Source organism: Mastomys coucha, unplaced genomic scaffold (assembly GCF_008632895.1).
Source record: "Mastomys coucha isolate ucsf_1 unplaced genomic scaffold, UCSF_Mcou_1 pScaffold6, whole genome shotgun sequence".
Taxonomy (NCBI): domain Eukaryota; kingdom Metazoa; phylum Chordata; class Mammalia; order Rodentia; family Muridae; genus Mastomys; species Mastomys coucha.
In genome coordinates this window covers 77,706,884-77,728,502 of record NW_022196912.1, presented here as the reverse complement: position 1 = coordinate 77,728,502, position 21,619 = coordinate 77,706,884, and the positions used below count along the sequence as shown (strand labels likewise).

The 21,619-nt window shown below is 34.1% G+C and overlaps 1 pseudogene; it reads left to right on the top strand.

Moving 5' to 3' along the window:
* The window catches only part of LOC116081039, a 137,145-nt pseudogene that overhangs the window by 37,254 nt on the left and 78,272 nt on the right, over positions 1-21,619 (top strand).

Genomic DNA, 21,619 nt, shown 5'->3' with positions numbered 1-21,619 from the left:
ATTACATTCTTTTCATACTGCTGGTATCTCATTTTTTGAGAGAGTCTCCTGAGACCAATAGCAATAACAGTATAAGAAGAAAAGCTATGCAATTTAACAAAGACAGAGTTCTATTCTTGCCTCAGGCTAATGATGTGACCTTATACAAGAAGTTCAACTTCTGCTGAACTATTTTATTATAGTATTATCTGTATGAAAATGAAGGCTCTGCCTTATTAAACTAAATAATGTTTAAAGGATTTCTAGTTCTCAATTGGTGTTATTCAGTCTCATCTTGGAATACTCAATAGCTTTGATAACGATAATGATAAATATTAAGTCACTTACTGCAGTAGAGGGCTATGGGATGTGGCATACAAATAGCAAAAATTGACTTGCAGTCTACAAGGCTGCTCAAAATAGTCTGGGTGCTCACTAGATTTTTTATTAATCACAGGTCTGTTATAACACTAGGATTTTGAAGGAAGAAAGGAAAAAGAAAGATATAGAAGTAAAACATAAACTAAATCAGAATATGAAATGGATAGTTTGAACATGAGTGAATGAAGGCTTAATTGAGGCTCTGCTTGTTGATGCCTTCTCTTAAGCAATGACTACTTATTTTGAAATGGTAATGGATAATTTCTTTTCATTATATTATTATCTTCACAAATAATGCTTCTGCAATAATAAAGTATCATGGGTAACACCATTAAGGAAATAGAATTTCCTTTCATAATAATTTTCTTCCAGGCATTGTTCTATGTTGCAATTGTTTCTTCTAGGTCTTTCCATAAAACTCCTCACATTAATATAACTCCTCATAATTAATATATAATATCAATATTATATATAATATCGATAATATTATATAAAATATTTTATATTTTATATAATACAAGTATATAAGACTTGTATATTGCATATTGAATATAATATATAAAACTTATATATTACCTTGAGCGCTAAAACACATACTCTCTCATGATATCTTCTACTAAGTATCCTACTAAAATAACAAATGAGTGTTTAAATCATTCACATTATTTACCCCATGGTTTTTAAAGTATTTCAAAATGACAAAGCAACACACAACATTGAAAGACAATAATAGATACACTATGGAATGACACAAAACGACTTATTCGTTGATGCTTTAATTCACTGATAGCTAGTGAGAAGGAAATTAATATGCTGTTACTTCTTATAAATCTGTATATTAAATGATATTACCTCAGTAAACACTGTAAGGTAAATGGATGTAAAGCAACTAATAACATCATAATGAATACACGCCAAAAAAATAGTAAAGACACTTTCATGAGGGTTGACAAAGGACATGACATTTTTTATTAAATTGTTTTATTTGTTTACATTCCAACAATTGCTCCCTTTCTATACCCTCTCTCTGAGAGTTCTTTACTCCACCCCACCCCACCTCTGAGGGTGCTCCACCAAGAACACACCCATCTCTACCTTACCCTCACCAGCATCCTTTTTCCCTGGAGTTTTATGTTTCCACAGGATTAAGCATATCCTATCCCATTTAGGCCATACATGGCAAAACTTTGCTACATGTGTTCTCTGGGGCCACTAACCAGTCCATGTATTCTCCTTGGTTTTTGGCTTAGTCTCTGAGAGTTCTTAGATGTACCAGTTAGTTGACACAGTTGTTCTTCCTATGAGGTTGCAAGCCCTCCATGTCCTTCAGTTCTTCCTCTAACTCTTTCATATTGGTACCCGACCTCAGCCTAACGGTTGGCTTAAATATCTGCATTTATCTCAGTTAGTTGCTGGTCAAGCCTCTCAGATGACACCCATGCCAGGCTCCTATATGCATATCCAATATGGCTTCAGCAATAGTGTTTGGATTTGGATGTGCCCATGGGATGGATCCTAAAGAAATGTTCAAAGTCCTTAGTGGTTAGGGAAGTGCAAATCAAAATGACCCTGAGATTCCACCTTATACCAATCAGAATGGCTAAGATCAAAACCTTAGGTGAGAACAGTGTTGGCTAGAATTTGGAGAAAGAGAAACACTCCTTCATTGCTGGTGGGATTGCAAACTGGTACACACACTCTGGAAATCAATCTGTAATGTGGTAAGAGGAAAATTCATAGCAGTAGGTGCCCTGGTAAAGAAACTGGAGAGATCATACACTAGCAACTTAACAGCACACCTAGAGCTCTAAAGCAAAAAGAAACAAACCCACCCAAGAGAAGTAGACAGCAGGAAATAGTCAAACTCAGGGCTGAGATCAACCAAATAGAAACAAAGAGAACAAACAATACAAAGAATCAACAAAACCAAAAGCTGGTTCTTTGAGAAAATCGACAAGATAGACAAACCCTTAGCCAAAATAACAAAAGGGCCTCCAGGCAGTATACAAATTAACAAAATCAGAAATGAAAAGGGAGAAGTAGCAAAAGAAATAGAGGAAATTCAAAAACTCATCACATCCTACTATAAAAGCTTATATTCAACAAGATTGGAAAATCTAGATGAAATGGTTTTCTAGAACAATACTACATACCAAAGTTAAATCAAGAGCATGCAAACTATCTATACTGGCCCATATCCTGTAAAGAAATAGAAGAAGTCAATAAAAACCTCCCAACCAAAAACAAAAATCAAAACCAAAACCAAACCAAAACAAAAAAACCCACAGGGCCAGATGGATTTAGTGCATAATTCTATCAGACCTTCAAAGAAGACCTGATACCAATATTCCTCAAACTATTCCATGAAATAGAAACAGAAGGAACACTATCTAACTCATTCTATGAAGTCATAGTTACTCTGATACCTAAACCATACAAGGACACAGTCAACAAAAGAACTTCCGACCAATCTTGATTATGAATATCAATGCAAAAATACTCAATAAAATTCTTGCAAACCTCATCCAAGAACATATCAAAAGCATCATTCACCACACTCCAGTAGGCTTCATCCCAGGGATGCAAGGTTGGTTCAATATATGAAAACCCATTAACATAATCTACTATATAAACAAACTCAAAGGAAAAAACACGTGACTATCTCCTTAGATGCAGAAAAAGCATGTGACAAAACACAACCCTTAGTCATGTTAAAAGTATTGAAGAGATCAGGAATTCAATACCCATACATAACCATAGTAGAAGCAATTAACTGCAAACCAACAGCTAATATCCAATTAAATAGAGACATATTTGAAGCGATGCCACAAAAACCGGGGAAAAGACAAGGGTGCCCATTCTCCCCATATCTATTTAATATAATACTCAAAGTGCTAGCTAGAACAATGAGACAACAAAAAGAGATCAAGGGGATACAAATTGGCAAAGAAGAAATAAAGGTATTACTATATGTAGATTATATGATAGTATATATAACCTTCCCCAACAATTCCACAGAGAACTTCTCCAGTTGATAAACATCATCAACAAAATGGCTGGATATAACATATTATATATATTATACATATACATATAAACACACACACACACACACACACACACACACACACGCATATATATACCATAATTGAGGCACAACCAGGAAGTCCAGGCAGGGGAAAGGGATTCAATGACAGGAAACAGAAAGAGAAACAGCCCCTGCTCCACTTGTTAGGGACCCCACATGAACACAAAGCTGCACATTTGCAAGATCCATGCTCTGTATGCTCCCTGGTTTGCAGTTTTTGTTCAGTTCAAATATACTCTCAAGTCCATAATCAGTGACCCATTGTCTCCTTAAAGCCAGACCAGAGGCTCTTACTTCTCTAAATACATACCTGCATTCTAGAAAGGCCATACTTTTCTGTGCTCATCTCATTGGGACACAACCTCCAAGACAGTTCCCTTTGTTCGTTGGCTCAGAGTTAATTGATTATTATCAAAGTTATGGGAACAATATCCTATTAAAAACACAGATTTCATTTGCACTCACAGGCAGATCTTTACAGAAGGCATGACAAGAAAAGACTAGACTACTCTTGGATGACATACTGTGCTACAAGGCAGATAGGAGAAAAAATAAGGTAGTAATGGACAGGGACACAATTTTTATTTTAGTTACACTTAACTAATTGTTTTAGGAAAGTGTAAGACAACTATTTAATTCCACAGGAATATTTTGAGTTTTATATTTTATGCAAGGCAGAGATTCTTAAAGACTATATGAAAGAAAATGACACTGCATTTTATAAAGCGATCTAAGCCACTCATAATGGCAGACACATACAATCCCAACACTCCAGGCTGCGACAGGAAGGTTGCTGAAAGTTTAAGAGTATTCTGAGGCAGCATAAGGTCAAGTCCACTAAGATACACTGTAAAAGCCAATCTCAGAAGAGTAAATGAGGAAACAAAAACAACAAACAAGTAACTTTAATATAGCAGAAGGGAATTACCACATTTCAGGAAGATGTTGAACAGACAAAATAGAATGGATTATGTTTATAATAGCCTGCATTGAATTTTCTATGATGAAAACTCTCTTCCTCAATGGAACAAAATGATTGTACAAATTATTAATGAGAATATCTGTTTCTATCTTCTTTTCCTTGTTTCTTTTTCTTTCTTTCTCCCTTTCTCTTTCTTTCTTTCTTTCTTTCTTTCTTTCTTTCTTTCTTTCTTCCTTTCCTTTTCTCTTTCTTTCTTGGTTTCTATACTCTTTTTTTTTCTTTTTCTTTTCTTTTTTACTAACAGTGCTAAAATGAACATAAGACCCCAGACATTTGTTTTTTAGCCCTGTTGTTGGAAAATAGTTTCTACTTATAATCTTTATCTGAAAATTTTGTTTAACTACTTCAGCATGCAAATATGGCAAGGGATACAAGTAAACATTAAACCCAAAAGAGAAATATAAAATTATTTCTGAAAGTTTTGTATAGTTTCTTTGCCTAAAAAAAAATTCTCATTTTCTAGATTTAGAGAAGTCTTTACATAATGAAACAACAGAACAAGTCAAGCTTAGATATCTCTTTATGAAAGAAAAAATATAGATGTTTATTGTATCAATAGACTCTAAAGTGTTATTAAAAGCTATATAGTTAAAAAGATTCTAATACATGCTCATTAAATAAATTTTTTGGTATTAGTAGCCTTCCTCTATATAAATGATAAATGGGCTGTGAAAGAAATTAGGTTAAGAACACACTTCACAATAGTCACAAATAATATGTTTCAAAATTTCATTTTTGGGAGCATATGATGTATTTAGTCATAGTAGCTATTTACCTAAAATGTACTAACTTTCATTTTCCACATCAAAATTAAATTTCAATATTATCTGAATTAACACAAACTGGCTATGTAGTGAATATGAAAATTTGGAAATGTGACTAACAGGGAATGTTTGATAAACATTTTCCTTAAATGAGAACATAGGAGAAGATATTACATAAGGATAAGGAAACAGAAAGAAATGAATGAATCCAGTATTATAAAACCTCTCATTTCTAATAATTAGTGTCTTGTAATGATAGTAACATAATGATAAGGTAATCCATTTATCAATTGTTGGAGTAGAGATTATGTCTCCAACACATTAAATGTGGGGAAAACTATCAACTAGCAGTACCAGCATCCACATGCCCCCTAGCTACTCAGAGGACATAGCTCGACATGTTTCTTTTTAAATTATTACTTCTTTTAAAGATATTTTTTCACCCATTGCAAAAGTTTAAAGATATATTTGTTCTCTAGGACTTCAAAATGACACATCGTGATTCATTCAGATAACCTCAATTCTCTTAAAAATGCAACAAGAAAAGCCACTATATTGTAAACTAATAAATAATATTCATTTGAAACAGGAGAAGAAATAAACCTCATGCTCTAAATAGTAATGATGCCTACTGGCTGATAATTTATCATGTATTATTTTATTAATATTATCTGAATAATAAATTAAGTATATTTTGTTTTATTATGAAGTTATAATGTAAATTTTTTGACCAAGTAGGTCAAAGTTAATTTTTGTATTCCTTTAAGCTATTAATGAATTTTGTTTTGTGTACAAAAGAAATAATAGATCGAGTTTCATATTGAAGTGAATGTACACTAGATGTTAAGAAGTAATGATTGAAGCAAGATAAAATATATTGTCAATGATTAAAAATATTTTCAAAATATTGTAAAAACAGATGTAAAACACAACAATGGATGATTTTGGAAACAAGAAATATGAAGGTTAAATTTTCAAAGATTTAAAAGGAATGGTCAGAGCAGAGCAAGAATAAATAATTTCTTTTTTTAGAATATTGAAGTTTAAGTGGTAGCAATTCATCACCATGCAATATTATCATGGCACTTTGTAGAAATTTTTAATCTCAATCTAGTTTCTACACAGCCTTGAACATTCAATTCCCAGATAAAAGTCACACACAACCTTCATATATATAATAACTTTTAAATAGCACAAAATCTGGGCAGATATTTACCCTCTATGCTATGACAATCTCCTTTCCTATCCACAATCTCCACAATTCCGAGTTATTGCTTACTACATTTCATTTGTACTGCCATTAAGTCCAATTTTCCAGCCCTCAGGGCCATTTTATCTTGACTCCTAACCCAAGGTGACTATTCCTTCCTCCTTACCATCTTCCCTCATAGTTCTCCTCTGACCCTCAAGGCCACAAACCCTAAAATCTGGCTATGTCTCTTCTGCCCAGCTATTGGGTATTGGCATCTTTATTTACCAACCAAAAATAGTCTGGGGACAAGGTCACATCATCGTTTGAGTTTTCCTGTGAACTCTTTAGTCTCTGAGACAACCAGATTTTGGAGGTCTGCACTTAACATTATAGTACATAGCAAAAGACAGAATCTTTACAATGGTGACTATAATCCAAATGACAAGTAGAAAAAAATACACAATGTAGAGAAAGGAGTAAGAATTCAGTAGAATACCCCCATGACAAAAATGCAACACAATGAAAGCATCAAGTGTGCCAGGCCCTTGGAGTAAATTATCTTCTGACACGTAGGAAACGTAGATGCCCAGAGATGTCTAATAGTTATAATTTTACATTTATTTTATGTGAGTATATTGGGCAATTCAAGTTCATAGGTTAATTCTTTGTCAAATAACAAAAGATGGATATTAGAAATAAGCACATGTGGGAGGTTTGTTGACCTTGAAATTGAGTACCCTCGTAGAGGATGCTTAACAAATGAAACCACCTCTGCATATCATTTGAAACATAGACTAAATGATAAAAAGCAAAATGAGCCAACTAAATTCACAAACAGGTGAAGCAATGAACGGAAAGAACAGAAGTCTAATGCTTCTGCTTCCCATGATAATTACAAAAATGAGACAAAATTTTTGACTATGGAAATTTGAAAATAAAACAAAACAAATAATTTGCTAATAATACACATAATTAGATTGTGCTTAAGAATCTACTCATAAACCTAAAAGAATGTGTAAATAATTATTGTGATAAAATTGTGTTCTTGGCTTTAAGATGTTTGATGACTGCTTCACTAATCTCCTGCTTCTCTTATAATATATTTTCAGTCACTTCCTCACAGTCATGTCACACAGTGTTTGTGTAGTCTAAAGATGACCATGCTCTCTTGCCAAACAGGTCAATGTGTCTCATACTTAATTAAGCTCTTTATTTCATATAAAAGAACTTTATTAATGTCAGTTTTCATACTTCATATGAAATATCTATAGGCACCTCATGAAGCATTAACCACCATTTGTTGTATAAATGATATATACAATAAGAAGGATTCATAAGTTACCCAGGCAATGTGATCATGTAGCATGGAAAACTAGGTGGACATCATGATAATGGGTAAGGCATTAGAGTGGTAAAAGGGTAGGATGAAAATGTGGATGATGTGTGTAAAGTAACTGTTCATGCTGATAACAGGGACATCAAATGCAGAGCAAGAGTGAAAAAATAATATTCTCACAGGAAGGAAAATTTGAAAATTAATGGTGGAGGAAAACTTTTCTTCTCAGATTTATTGTGGGAATAAAATTCTCCTAAATCACAGGAGGAGGGAATTCCTGTCTGGTACTGTAATCACTGTCAAAACCAAAGCTAAGAAAGCTGTGGGAGTTTATATATGTTGCTCTGCTAAATAGTCATATTGCCAAATCACACTCTAATTATTTATATTTATACATATAGATGACCCTCTCTCTACCTTGGTCAGAGAAACTTCTTATTTCAGAAGGTAATGGTTAATACAGAGACTTGTAAGTGTTTAAAATGCAGAAACTAAATGATTATGAACTCAAGGGTATCTTTTTCCATGCCTGTACCCAGAAAGGCTCAGGTGACATAGCAGAAGTGAGTAGATAGAATGTCAATACTAAAGAACCATGAGATGTGTTGAGAAATGGCATGGGCATTACACACATCAACCCACAGCTACTGTAGTTACTATAGAAGCTCCACAAGAGCAACATAATTAAAATTTCATCAAATACAGGGACAATATCCAAAAAGTACTTCTATCTGAGAAACTACTGAAAGGTGATGAGGTAGAATCATTTTAATTTGGAGGATGACTATTCCTCTGTTTACAAGGGCAGCTCTAGTTGGATTCAGTAAGCTGTAAAATTTGACAGGAATTAATAAACTAATAATTAGCAGGTAATCGTCCTGAGATGACTTAGCGTTAGATTAAAAATCTATGATGGACCTGCAGTAGTCAAAGCCCAGAAGAAAATCATTTTAGGAAAGGTTCTTGATATGAATATGATTTTCCTGTTATTATTAAACATATATAGCAATCACTAAGTATCAGTCCACCCACTTTTTTGAGCAGATCGATCTCTACAGAACTATTAAGATGTATTGTATTTTAGTGGTGCTATATAGAAAAATAGACAACATCATGATCCTTGTTTTATTCCCTCAAAAGACTTGATGCACCTGGGAGTGGGAGGTCTAGCAGAGGTGGTGGTGTGAACATCCTTTTGGAGACAGTGAATAGTGGGGAGGGCAAGACAGGAGGGGTTAATGACTGGACTGTAAAAATATAAAACAAAACAAAAGGACTTCTTAATTCTTAATGATGATTCTATAAAAATTCCTAAAATTATATCAGCACTTATTAAGCTGTTTTATAATGGGTCTTCTATTAGATCCTTCCTGATAGCCAAAGCTGCAAAGAGAACGCTGCTAGTCTCTGTCACCAGTTAATTCCTTCAACTACTTAGAACACATTCCCAAAGGTTGCAAAACCATTAACCAAAGGTCATAGAAAAGAACTATGATTTATTATAAGTTCTAGGAGAGAAGATAAAATATTGACTGGGTTTATCTATATAAAACTTCACTAATAACTTAGTTCTGTCTTTTAACTCTCTATGAACCTGTGGAGATGTGACAGGTGATGAATGTTCAGCCATATAATTACTCCTAATAGATATGCATATAAACATTTTCTGTTGTAAACTTCTTATTCACTTTATGATTCAAATTTATGTGTAAACTTGTAATGAACTCCTTACTATGTGTTCATGTATTCTGAAAGATATATAAGGGCTGAGGACAAAGAGAAAAGGCAGAACTGAGCTGAGTTTTCTCTTCTGGTTTTTCTTAGAGAGCTTTCATAGGAAGCATTTTACAACTTAGAAAGAAAAGCTAAATTCACTTTTCCTGTGAATTCAACTAGTAGGCTGAAAGTTACAGTGCCTACAAATCCTGCTTAGCTAGAAAAAAGGATATATTACTTAATCCCTGGCTGTAAGACTTCAGGTGTTAATCTCCCAAACCAGCTTTTAACCCTCAGAAAGAGCAAGCAAGGTTTTATGACTTTGTAAAAGTTATCATCATCATTCAGTATAGTTAGAAAGCTAGAAAATCCAGAGACCCTTAGTCTTTAAAGCCACATCAGAGTTCTACTCCAACTCATTTCAACCTGCTTCAGGCCTGGACACTCATGGAAAAAAATAAATAAAATAAATAAATTAAGAAATTAAATTGGGATAGAGATGAGAGACAATATCTTATTCACTCATAGGGGAGTTGAAGGAGAGAGTGGATATGGATAAGATCAAGATACATAGATATATGTATGAAATAAGGACACAGGAATTGAACTTGATCTAAATTACTATGTAAGATGACCACAAATAGAAGCAATTAATAGTCTTATCCAGTTGTAACATCTATGAAGTAAAATAATGACTAGCATGGCACGTTATCTGTAAAGGTGTAATAAGTAGTACTCACATTGGGGGTAAGGAGCAGCTGCCCAATGGTCTTGAGGCCCATTGAACAGCAAGGAGATTGTACCTGGTACGAGAAACATATTCAACTCCTTAGAAAGACCTAAAAAACAATGAAAGACCTAAAAAACAATCTACCATCAGAATTTCACTAGATCAGCATATTGGCTTATCACATTCTAAATTTTATCCTTATACCCATAGATAAGTATATCTACAACCAACCATCTGTGTAGTATCTTTCTATAATAAGTGGAGACAATAACAGAAAGTCACAACTGAACAAACTGCACAGTTAGAATCCTGGGGAGCAAGCTTCAATACATACATCAATACCATACCTCTTGGATTTGTGGCTCACAGAATATTAAAAGAAGAGGGGTTTGAAAGGCTGAAGGTGCCAGAATACTAATAAATGTCTAGTGAAATTTTTCTCTTAGAAATGGATGCAAAAAGAAGATATAACTATGAAAAAGTATCAATAGAAATGTCAAATGGGACAGAAACAATGCCATAGGGCCTCACCTCTAGAATATATCTCCCAGGGAAGAGCTTCCATATTGGTTATCAAATACAAAGTTGTCAGTCATTGAATCATGTACACACACAAAGAAGGAAAAGTGAGATGGAGCAGGGTCTGGAAGGGGTTGAAGGAAGAACACATTGGAGGAGCTGAAGAGAGGAAAGAGAAAGAGGAAATGAATATAATTTTATTTTAATTAAAGTGTATATTTAATAAAAACAATGGAAAACGTTACATTGTTCCACAAAACAGCTTTTTCAGTATTATATACTTCAATCACGATGATCTTCTTTGTTTTGTATGTGAAGGTACTTGTAGAAGATAAGGATGTTAAACATATGCAGATTGTCAAACTTCTCAAAGACAATTGTACAAATTCTCAGAAAAAATGTCACTAAATATTGCTGTTGATGTCCTTTCTTCTTGTTGTTAAGTAAAGATAACTTTGCAGTCTTCATTGCATGACAGACTGTATAATAACCTGCTTTTTATGTATAACGGCAAGACAGGAAATAGACTCATTAATGTAAATTTAATCACAATGCCATCCTGCATAAGCTTGCCTGCTAGATTTCTATGGCGTTGGAGTATGACACAAGTAGTATTGAGGAATGGTATAACACAGAGAGACCAACTTTTCAGATATAGGGTAAATGAATTATAGAAATCATATTTACCTTAAAATAAACACTAGAAAATAAGTTTTGAAATATCCAATCACAAGAACTCTAATGAACGTGCACAATGCAAGTTTACCCATCATTTGTTTCAAATGTTCAAATGAGTAGATAGAAAGTATAAAGAAAATACAGGATATACTTCTTCACATATCCAGTGTTCTAACACAGGAGGAAAAGACAGGTTGCTCTCTGTGAGTCTAAAGTCAGTTTGTTCTACATAGTGAGTTGAAGACTAGCAAATGCTAAATAGTACTAACCTGCTTCAAAAACTAAAAAAAGAGAAAATAGAAAAATAAAACGAATAAAATTTAGGAAACAGTGATTTATATAAATATACATGAGCTTTCAGACCGATGTTCAGTATAACAATGAATAATGTTTTAATAAATTTTGAAAATGAGAACAATACTACATGCCATTTAAATAAACCAGATAAATTTATTTGATATAGAATTTATATAAGAATATACTCTATAATACCATTTTAATTGATAAACTTGCATAATATAAATATATGTAAAACATAAATCTCATGGATAAAAGCAAACATTATATTTACCATCAAAAAGAACATGAAAAAGTATTGAAAAAAGTAATGTTTGCAAACCTTATAAAAGAAGAAATTGTTAATCAAAGTAAATGGATCAGAGTTTAATTAAACAAGAGTAGTTCTTGAGTATAATCTCAGAGCCTATATTTAATATTAATTATTACATTAATCATTGTTATATAATTAACAAAATATATTTGCATATAAATATAATATAAACATATATTAATATTATTAATTTTGGATAGTATAATCCAAGAGAAAATTGATGTAATTATTCTCTATACATATCATCCTGAGTGAGGTAACTCAATCACAAAAGAACAAACACGGTATGCACTCTCTGATAAGTGGTTATTAGCCCAGAAATTTGGAATACAGGAAGAACAACCCACAAACCACAAGGAACTCAAGAAGAAGGAAGACCAAAGATGGACATTTCATTCCTTCTTAAAAGGGGGAACCAAGTACCCATGGAAGGAGTGGCAGAGATTAACTATGGAGCAGAGACTGAAGGAAAGACAAGCCAGCCTAAATATAGTTAGTTATCTCCTGAGAGGCTCTGACAGTACCTGACTAATACAGATGTAGAGGCTCACAGCCATCTATTGAACTGAGTACAGGGTCTCCAGTGAAGGAGTTAGAGAAAGGACCAATGGATCTGAGGGGTTTGCAGTCACTTAGTACGAACAACAATATGAACTAACTAATACCCTCAGAGCTCCCAGGGTCTCAACCACCAACCAAGGTCTGCACATGGAGGGACTGATTGTTCTGGCAGTGTGTGTATAGTGGAGGATTGCAAATTCGATCATCAATGGGATGACAGGACCTCAGCCTTGTGAAGGTTCTGTGCCCCAGTGTGGGGGAATGCCAGGGCCAATAAGCAGGAGAGGGTGAGGTGGCAGGCATGGGGAGTGGGGAGGCAGCTGGGGTTTGTTTTTGTTGTTTTTGTTTGTTTCTTTGCTTTTTAGAGGGGAAACTGGGAAGGGAGAAATTTACATGTAAATAAAGAAAATATCTAATAAAAAAATTTATACATACAAAAAAATTAAACAAGAGTAGTTCTTTAGTATAATCTCAGAGCCTATATTCAATATTAATTATATTACTACATTAATCATTGTTATATAATTAACATAATATATTTGCATATAAATATAATATAAATATATATTAATATTATTAATTTTGGATAGTATTATCCAAGAGAAAGTTGATGTAATTATTCTCTATACATAAAATGATGACTATGTGAAAATACATGTCTATTTACCTGAATTTTCTTCTCCTGTAATCTATATGTCTGTCTATCTATATAAATATAAAATAAATATAAATATAAATATATATAATGTGTATAGTACATGTTATAAAATGTATTACACATAAGGAAGATTATATCTGTATTACATAAATAGGTAATATCTATATTATGTATATTATAGGATATATTATAAATTAAAGAATAATGTCTTCACACTGTGTTGTGCCTTTATGGCTATATGTATGCATGTGTGAATATATTTGGATCTAAAGTCATTTCTCATGATGATTATGGAGGACTTTAAGAAGGACATAAATAACTTCCTTAAAGAAATACAAAAGAACACAGGTAAAGAAGTAGAAGCCCTTAAAGAGGAAATACAAAAATCGCTTAAAGAATTACAGGAAAACACAGTGAAACAGGTAAAGGAAATTAACAAAACCATCCAAGATCTAAAAATAGAAGTAGAAACAATTAAGAAATCACAAAGGGAGACAACCCTGGTGTTAGAAAACCTAGGAAAGAGATTAGGAGTCATCTATACAAGCATCACCAACAGAATACAAGAGATAGAAGAGAATCTCAGGGGCAGAAGATACCATAGAAAACATTGACACAATGTCAAAAAAAAAAAAAAATGAAAAATGCAAATAGGTCCTAATCCAAAACATCCAGGAAATTCAGGACACAATGAGAAGAACAAACCTAGGGATAATAGGTATAGAAGAGAGTGAAGATTCCAAACTTAAAAGACCAGTAATATCTTCAACAAAATTATAGAAGAAAACTTCCCTAACCTAAAGAAAGAGATGCCCATGAACATACAAGAAGCCTATAGAACTCCAAATAGACTGGGCCAGAAAAGAAATTCTTCCCATACCATACTATTCAAAACACAAAATACATTAAATAAAGAATATTAAAAAGAGTAAGGGAAAAAAGGTAAAGTAACATATAAAGGCAGCCCTTTCAGAATTACACTAGACTTCTTACCAGAGACTATGAAAGCCAGATGATCCTGGGCAGATGTGATACAGACACTAAGTACATAAATACCAGCCCAGACTACTATACCCAGCAAAACTCTCAATTACCATAGATGGAAAAAACAACATATTCCACAACAAAATGAAATATGAGCAATATCTTTCCACAAATCCAGCCCTACATAGGATAATAAATGGAAAACACTAACACAAGGAGGGAAACTAAATGCTGGAAAAAGCAAGAAAGTAATACTTCAACAGATCCAATAGAAGTTAGGCACAAAAACATAATGCTACCTCTAACACCAAAAATGACAGAAAGTAACAATCACTTTTCCTTAATATCTCTTAACATCAATGGACTCAATTCTTAGATAAAAAGATATAGACTAACAGACTGGATACATAAACAGGACCCAGCATTTTGCTGCATACAGGAAATGCACTTCAGTGACAAAGACAGACAGTACCTCAGAGTAAAATGTTGGAATACAATCTTCCAAGCAAATGGTCTGAAGAAACAAGCTGTAGTAGCAATTCTATTATCAAATAAAATCAACCATCAATCTTAAGTTATCAAAAAGGATAAGGAAGGACACTTCATACTGGTCAAAGGAAAAATGTACAGATAAAATCGCAATTCTGAATATCTATGCTCCAAATGTAAGGGCACCCACATTCATAAAAGAAACTTTAAAGCTCAAAGTACACATATCACCCTGCACAATAATAGTGGGAGCCTTTAACTCCCCATTCTCAGCAATGGACAGATCATGGGAACAGAAACTAAACAGAGACAAAGTGAAACTTACAGAAGTTATGAACCAAATGTATCTAGCCAATATTTATAGATCATTTCATCCTAAAGCAAAAGAATATACTTCTCAGCACCTCATGGTACCTTCTCCAAAATTGATCATATAGTTGGCCACAAACCAAGCCTGAACAGATACAAAATTGAAGTAATCCCATGTACCCTATCAGATCACCATGGAAGGCTGTCTTAAATTCCAACAAAAACAAAGGAAAACTCACATATACATTGAAACTGAACAACATTCTACTCAATGATAACTTGGTCATGGAAGAAATAAAGAAAGAAAATAAAGACGGTTTAGAATTTAATTGAAATGAAGACACATGATGCCAAAACTTATGGGACACAATGAAAGCAGTGATAAGAGGAAAACTCATAGCTCTAAGTTCCTCCAAAAAGACACTGGAGAAAGCTTACACTAGCAGCTCGACAGCATACCTAAAAGCTCTAGAACAAAAAGAAATAAATATACCCAAAAGGAGTAGACTGCAAGAAATAATCAAACTCGTGGCTGAAATCAGCAAAGTAGAAACAAAAAGAACTATACAAAGAATCAACCAAACCAAGAGCTGATTCTTTTAGAAAATCAACAAGATTGATAAACCCTTAGCCAGATCAATGAGAGGGCACAGAGACAGCATCCAAATTAATAAAATCAGAAACAAAAAGGAAATATAACAACAGAAACCGTGGAAATTCAAAAAATCATCAGATCCTACTACAAAAGTTTGTACTCAACTAAATTGGAGTTTCTGGATTAAATGGACAATTTTTCTAGATACATACAAGGTGCCAAAGTTAAAACAGGATCAGACAAACTATCTAAACAGTCCTATGACCTCTAAATAAAGAGAGGCAGTCATTAAAAATCTCCCAATCAAAAAAACCCAGGACCAGATGGGTTCATTGGAGAATTCTAACAGACCTTTAAAGAAGACCTAATACCAATACTCTTCAAACAATTCCATAAAATATAAACAGAAGGTACACTATACAATTAATTTTATGAATTCACAATTACACTTATTCCTAAATCACACAAAGACCAAATGAAGAAAGAGAACTTCAGACCAATCACCCTTATGAAAATTAATGAAAAAATACTTAATAAAATTCTTGCCATCTGATTTCAAGAACACATCAAAACGATCATTCACCACAATCAAGTAGGCTTCATCACAGGGATGGTTTAATATACAGAAATTCATCAATGTAGTAAACTACATAAACAAACTCAAAGAAAAAAAATGATCATTTCATTAGATGCTGAGAAAACATTTGTCAAAATTTAGCATCTCTTCATGTTAAAAGTCTTAGAAAGATCATGAATTCAATTTCCCCACCTAAACATAGCAATATTCAGCAAACCAGATGCAAACATCAAACTGAATGGAGAGAAACTTGAAGCAATCCCACTAAAATCAGGGAGTAGACAAGGTTTCCCACTCCTACCTATCTATTCAACATAGTACTTGAATTTCTAGCTAGAGCAATTAGACAACAAAAGAAAGTCAAAGGAATAAAAATTGGAAAGGGGCCGGGCGTGGTGGCGCACGTCTTTAATCCCAGCACTTGGGAGGCAGAGGCAGGCGGATTTCTGAGTTCGAGGCCAGCCTGGTCTACAGAGTGAGTTCCAGGACAGCCAGGACTACACAGAGAAACCCTGTCTCGAAAAACCAAAAAAAAAAAAAAAAAAAAAAAAAAAAATTGGAAAGGAAGAAGTCAAAATTTCACTATTTGCAGATGATATGATAGTATACTTAAGTGACCCCAAAAATTCCACCAGAGAACTCATAAGCTTGATAAACACTTCAGCAAAGTGGACGGATATAAAAATAACTCAAAGAAATAAGTAGCCTTCCTCTACTCAAAAGATAAAAAGGATGAAAAAAAATAGGTAAATGACACCCATCACAATAACCACAAATAATATTACATACCTTGGTGTGACTCTAAGCAAACACACAAAAGATCTATATAAGAACTTCACGTTTCTGAAGAAAGAAATCAAGAAGATCTCAGAAGATGGAAAGATCTTCCATGCTCATGGATTGGCAGGATTAATATAGTACAAATGGACATCATGCAAAAAGCAATATACATATTCAATGCAATCCCCATCAAAATTCCAATCAATTCTTCATAGAGTTAGAAAGAGCAATTTGCAAATTCATTTAGAATAACAATAAACCCAGCAGAGTGAAAACTATTCTCAACAATAAAAGAACTACTTGGGGAGTAAAAAAAACAAAAACAAAGCAAAACTGCATATTATTGGTACAGAGACAGGTAGGAAGATCAATGGAATAGAAGTGAAGACCCTTAAGTGACTATGCTCACTTGATTTTGACAGAGGATCTAAGACCATCCAGTAGAAAAAAGCCAGGAGTTTTAACAAATGACACTGGCTCAACTGGCAGTCACCATATAAAAGAATGCAAATCAACTTATTCTTATCTCCTAGTACAAAGTTCAAGTCCAAGTGGATCAAGGGCCTCCACATAAAACCAGATACACTGACACTAATAGAAAAGAAACTGGGGAAGTGCTTCAACCACATGGGCACAGAGGAGAATTTCCTGAATAAAACTACCAATAGTGTATACTCTAAGATCTAGAATTGACAAATAGGACTTCTTAAAATTGTAAAGTTTCTGTAAGGCAAAGGACACTGTCAATAGGACAAAAAGGAAACGAACATTGGGAAAAGATCTCTACTAATCCTACATCAGATAGAGGGCTAATATCCAATATATACAAAGAACTCAAGCAGTTAGACTCCAGAGAATCAAATAACCCTATTAAAAAATGGAGTACAGAGCTAAACAAAGAATTATCAACTGAGGAATATTGAATGGTTGAGAAGCACCTAAAGAAATGTTCAACATCCTTAGTCCTCAGAGAAATGTAAATCAAAACAACCCTGAGATTCCACCTCACATTAGTCAGAATGGCTAAAATTAAAATTTCAGATGACTGCAGATTCTGGGGAGGTTGTGGAGAAAGAAACACTCCTCCACTGCTGGTGGGATTGCAAGCTGGGACAACCACTCAGGAAATCAGTTTGGTGGTTCCTCAGAAAATTGGACACTGTATTACCTGAGCACCCAGCTATACCACTCCTGGACATAAACCCAGAAGATGCTCCAACATGTAATAAGGACACATGCTCTACTATGTTCATAGCAGCCTTATTTATAATAGCCAGGAGCTGGAAAGAACCCAGATATCCTTCAACAGAGGAATGGATACAGAAAATATGTTATATTTACACAATGGTGTATACTCAGGTATTAAAAATGATGAATTCATGAAATTCTTAGACAAATGGATAGAACTAGAAAATATCATTCTGAGTGAGGCAACACAATTGCAAAAGAAAACACATGGTATACACTCACTGATAAGTGGATACTAGCCCAAAAGTTCCAAATAACCAGGATATAATTCACATACCATATGATGCTCAGTAAGAAGAAAGGCCAAAGTATGGGTTCTTTGGTCCTTCTTAGGTGAACAAAATACTCACAGGAACAAATTTAGACAAAAAGTGTAGAGCAGAACCTACAGGATAGTCCACCCGTAGACTGTCCCACCTGGGGATCCATCCCATGTACAGTTATCAAGCCCAAACACATGCTGAAAGGAGCCTGATATAGCCGTCTTTTGAGATGCCCTGCCAGAGCCTTACAAATACAGAGATGGATGTTAGTAGCAAACCATTGGACTGATCATGGGATCCCTAACAGAGTTGTTAGAGAAGAGACTGAAGGAGTTGAAGAGTTTTGAAACCTCATAGCAAGAACAACAATATCAACCAACCAAACCACTTCAGAACTCCCAGGAACTAAGCCATCAACAAAGGAGTACATATGGCTCTGGCTGCATATGCATATGAGGATGGTCTTGGTCCAATGAAGGCTGATAGATGCCCTAGTGTAGGGGAATCCAGTGCAGGGAGGTGGGAGTGGGTGGGTAGCTGGAGTAAGACCCTCATGGAAGTAGGAGTAGGGAGGATGGGATAGTGTGTTTTAGGAGGGATGGAAACCGGATAAAGAGATAACATTTGAAATGTAAATAAAGAAAATATCCAAAAAAAAAAAAAGAAAAGAAACTGGGGAGGAGGACAAGTAGTTGGGGGATAGGCTGGACTGTAACAAAATAAAGTAATAGTAATAGTAATAATAATAATAATAATAATAATAATAATAATAATAATAATAGTGATTTAAAAGAGATCTGACATGTCACTGAATACATCTTAATCAAGTCTGCTACATCTACGATCTTGTCCCATCCTGAAAGAGGCAATAGAAAGATTGTAAGAGGAAACACCAGGAATTCTGTTGCAAAACAGTCTCCACTAGAAACAGCTGCATAACAAGTGCTGAAAAATAGCAATATTAATAGATTTACAAACAGAGAAGGATAGGTTCCTACCCCAGACGAAGCACCTAATAATTCCAGGGACAGAGAAATAGCTTTTCCCAGGAATGATCATCATTACTGGTTACTTATTAATTAATTGTCAGCCCTGAAAACATATTCACACAAAACCGACTCAGCCCATTGTATTTACATATATGATACACACACATACACATATCCACATAATAAAAAAAAAAATCAAAGAAAATGCTGGGGGTAACGTTGAAGCCAGGGCTCCTGGGAGAGGTTTCAAAGACAAGAGTGAGGGGAAGGTGATACAGTTCTACTTACTTAAAAATATTTATTTACTTATTTGTGTGAAAAAATCTTTCATACAATATATTTTGACTTTAAATTTATCTTACCCAATTATCCCAGATCCTCCCTATTACTCACTTACCCAGTTCATGATTCATGCTCCCTTTCTCTCAAACAAATAAACAAATAAAGAAAAATTCACATAGAACACCCCAGAAAAAATGGACACCTAAATATATAAGCAAAGGACATGGTATAATCCTTTTTACTGAAAAAAGTTTTTAATTAAGACTAAAAGAAGATACCAGTATGATTGAGGCAAAAATTATCCTCAGGATTGGCACTAACAAGCTTGGATGCAGTTATAGCCAAGACTGACAGCCAAATTTGGTAATGTGTAAAAGTTTTCTAGGAGAGCCTTTTTTTTGAAGTCATGAAGGGGTCATACAGAGCACTTGAAGCTGAGCACTTTGAAAGGCCAGGAGAGGCCCTTGTTGAAGGCAGTACCTATTTGCATTCAAAAAGAAACAAGAAGGATGTGTTGTAGGGTGAAAGTCCCTGATGAGAATCCATGAGTGGATATCATGTGTGTAACCCAGTAGCAAAGTCCCTGCAATTTTTGGAGAAGTCTGTGTCATGGACTGACAAACAAGGACAGCATGCAGTTATGGAATGAAACTGATCTCACTACACAAGTTGTGTATTCTATGGGTATAGAGCAAGAGAAATAGAAATGCCTAGGCTCTTTACAGCCCAGAAGATCCTGGTTCCTAGACATCTGCCACTGAGCTGTATACTGGGAGATGTTAGTTTTGCTTTGATCTGATCATAACTGTGTCCAGGCACTCACTTTGGGAAATAAGATTATATAATATATTGATATATTTCAGAGGCTTCGAATATTTTTTAGAGTCTCTGAACTTCAAAATAGAGTTTGGGTGTTTTAAAGAAAGTGAAATTTTATAGTTTCTGTATTAAAAGCTGGAACTTCCAAAACTTGAATACATTTTATATCAAGATATTAATAATAAATTCTGTTTGACATAAACAAGAAAATAAGTTATAGTTTAATAGTAATGGGTTTTTAGGTCAAGTTGACAAAGGTCTTTGTCCTGTTTTATTTTTTGTCAACTTGACACAAACGTAGACATATCCAGGAAGAAATATCTTCATTGAGAAAATGGATCCAATCAGATTGACTTTAGTCGATACCGTAGGGCATTTCCTTGATTAGTGACTGATGTGTTGGGGATAAGACCACAGTATTTGTGCCATTCCAAAGCAAACTGAGCTAGCCAAAAGGAACAATACTATATAATGTTCCTCTATGGCTTCTGCTTCAGGTTCTGCCTCCAGGGTTCCCTAACTTCCTTCAGCAATGGTGCATGACATGAGAGAAGTGGAAGAAGCAACCCATATCCTCCCTAAGTTGCCCTTGGTGATGGTGTTTATCACAGAGTAGAAACCATTTCTAGAATAGCAAAGACAGATCATGTCCTTTAAAGATGCCATTTCCCCACTGACTTAAATTGATTAATATATTAACATTGTTCACACATGTGTAGAGTAATTCAGAGCAGTAAATTAGGTAACTTCATAAATATTTACTTAAATCTGGTAGGATTAATCATAAACACTTTCCTGTGCTGCTCTGACCTTATATGTGTTCCTTTTTCCCAATAAAACCTTCATTAAGCCCACACTTAATTTATAAACAAATTGAAGTCACATAGTCTTCTGACCCATGAATGTACTGTATCCTCATTCACTTGTACATTCTTACACCTCTTTTAGAAATACAATATTTCTATTTGTTTGGTATTTTCTTTTTTTGTTTTTTACTTATTTTTATTAGATATTTTCTTTACTTACATGTCATATGATATCTCCTTTCCCAGTTTCACCTCCTAAAATACATAAAAAAAAAATAAAAAAA